Source organism: Anguilla rostrata, chromosome 1 (genome assembly GCF_018555375.3).
Source record: "Anguilla rostrata isolate EN2019 chromosome 1, ASM1855537v3, whole genome shotgun sequence".
NCBI lineage: Eukaryota > Metazoa > Chordata > Actinopteri > Anguilliformes > Anguillidae > Anguilla > Anguilla rostrata.
Window position 1 is genome coordinate 50529265 of NC_057933.1, and position 3128 is coordinate 50532392.

Genomic DNA, 3128 nt, shown 5'->3' on the forward strand with positions numbered 1-3128 from the left:
ATTTAGTTTCTACACGCTATGCATTCATACTGCCTAAAATGAGTAAATTATTACGAACTCATTTACATGCATGTAATCTTTTAGGCCAGGTTTACACACAGGGGCACGGTTCTCGCGTACCACTATGTTTCTACCAGCAGAGGGCGGGTGGATCACCTTGTCCTTAACCCTCGGTCACAAACCCTCGGACAAGTCATTACTTTATGATTAACTTATATTTCAGATCATTTTCTAACCACCTACCAGATCAGTCTGATATTCAGCATCTTGGTTTTTGTGTCACACTTAGACTGTGTTACACACAGACCTATGACAAATAATTTAATGAATTAGCATGTAGACTAAAGCCTCAAAGCTCAGTGGGAAATTCTCCATCAAACAACATTACTGTGATACGTAAGGAAAAACAGAAGAGCAACTATTTTTCAGGTGACTGAGAATGTCAATGCATGACACATAGCGAGGGATATCATAGTAGGGTTGCAGTGCATAAATCCTTCATTACAAAGACAAATGCGTTCAAGAGAGTTCAATGGTCCAAAAACCATTGGCACTGGTCTACAGAGATGTGGAAAAAAGTGATACGCTCAGATGAATCATCCTTCACCATATTGTCAACAAGCGGACTAGTGCATGGGTGGCGTACACCAAGAGAAGGGTACAGGCCCGAATGCTTGACCCCTACAGTGAGGGAGTCTGGTGGCTCTGTTATGCTGTGGGGGGCATTTTCCTGGCATGGTTTGGGTCTACTTATCCCCTTAAAGGGAAGGTCCATTGTAAATCAATACAAAGTTATTCTGAGTAATCACCTTTATCCTATGATGAAACATTTAGATCCTGATGGGAGTGGTCTCTTTTAGGATGATAAAGCCCCCATCCACATGGGCACGAGGGGTCACTGAATGGTTTGTTGAGTATGAAAATGATGTGAATCCTATGCTGTGACCTTCCTCGTCACCAGATCTCAACCCAATTGAATACCTACGGGAGATTTTGGACCGACGAGTGCTCAATGGTGGTTGAGCACTCTCAACCACCATTCTCAAAACACCAAATGAGGGAATATCTTTTGGAAGAATGGTGTTACATAGCTCCAGTAGAATTCCAGAGACTTATAGAATCTATGCCAAGGTGCATTGAAGCTCTTCTGGTTGCTTGTGGTGGCCGAACACCTTATTAAGACACTTTACAATGTTTTTTTAAAAATTTGTCATCCATTTGTATGTGCTTAAATATTTAACTCAATAATTTTTGGTTTTGGATTTGACCATATAAAAACATTTTTATATCATATCATTTTGTCACATGTTAATAATTTGTAAGTACATTTTAAGAAAGAAATCACAAAGTCATATTAGGAAAATATATAAATGTCTTCATTAATTATCAAACTAATCAATTCCACAACATTGTGAACATCTCCAGACTGACCTGAATTGTCTTTAGGAGCATTTTATATATACTTAAATTCCATTCCATTCCCATATATATGTGTGTATATATATATGTGTGTGTGTGTGTGTGTGTGTGCATGGGTCACCTGACGTACGCATTTATGCAGGTGGGGTCATGTAGAAAATCTGCCTTTGCCCTTAAAATGAGGGCATGTATTTAAATATTTAACCAAATTTTTGTATGCATTTAACCATCTAGAAAGATTTTTATGTCTAAATTATATATTTTTAGCACTTTATAGTTAAGACATCACAACATCATCAGGATTATTTTACTTGTTTAGCTGTTGTATTAATTTATTCCACAACATTATCACATCTGTAACATGTTGTTAAACAAGCATGTAACTGTCCAGACCCAGGGCGCAACTCACTTCAGCAGACACATTTTAGCTGGCACCACCTGCGCATGCGTCCCACAAAACGTCCCTCAAAGGTCGTCCATGAGTGAGTGACCACAATTTGCCATGCATAGCCCACGGCGGCAGTTCCTGCGCGCCGTGGGAAAAACCTAGTAAAGAACTAACAATGATAAAAATTTATAGAAATGATCCAGGTAAGTTTAACATAAAATTGACAAAGCCTATTAAAAATGTAGCGATAAAACTTTGTATGCACATTGCAAAACAAAACGTGAAAATATAATCTAAGTCAATAACTTTAATCTAACAAATTGGTAACCAACTCTGTGTCTGGAGATCTACCGTCTGGTTGGTTTTCACTCTAACCCTGTAAAAGCACATCTCATTCTACAGCTAGAGATTTTGATTAGCTGATAATTATTCGAGGTAGGTGTGCCAAATTAAGGTTGAAATTAAAACCTACAGGTTTGGTTATCACTGATCTAACTGATGAAGCACACAACTGTAATTATCATAGTAGTTGGTGAGTGTTCCGAATAAATTACTTGAAGAATAGGCTACATGAATTCGCAAATGATCAAATGCATTTGTTGAACAGACACAAAAACATGTTCGGGGTCAAAAACCGCACCCTTGCATCTGGGTTAAGTTCACATTCAAATCCGTAACTAAGACTTCAGGTAATATTCACATGAATACTTGTTTTTATATTTTGGTGACCGAATAAAAACTGACATTACACGAATTAGGCCTATTGCGATGAGTGACTTCGACCAAAAGGAACTTCAATAAGTTATATATATTTCATCTAACATGCCTCATAGAAACAACGAGCGTCATATAAGATGGTATTTTAAGGTCGTTGCATTCCGCTGACTTCAGGACCATGGATAGCCAACCCCTCCTTGTGTGGTTGACAGCATGTGACGGACAGTCTCGACTCAGAACCCTAGAGAATATAACTTCATTCAAGCGACTGAATTCAAACATAATAGGTCAATAAATGGGAAAACTTGGTTTAGGGCAACAACAACAACGACGTCGACGACGGCAATTGCTAGGTTATACGTCAGCGAAAATAGCACCTATGCTTAAAATAATGCTTGAAGAATCAAGAGTGTTGATGGGGGAAAAGGAAGTAGTTAAAAGCGTTACATAACATACCGTAGTCACATTTTTATTTACGTCTATAGCTCGTCATTGGATCGCTTTGAGCAGCTGCCTCCTCGTCCAATCCCATACAGCTCACATTTTCATTACAGCGCATCGAAATCAAAAGGGGAGCCTTTGCGAATTCCGGGAAACGCTAGTA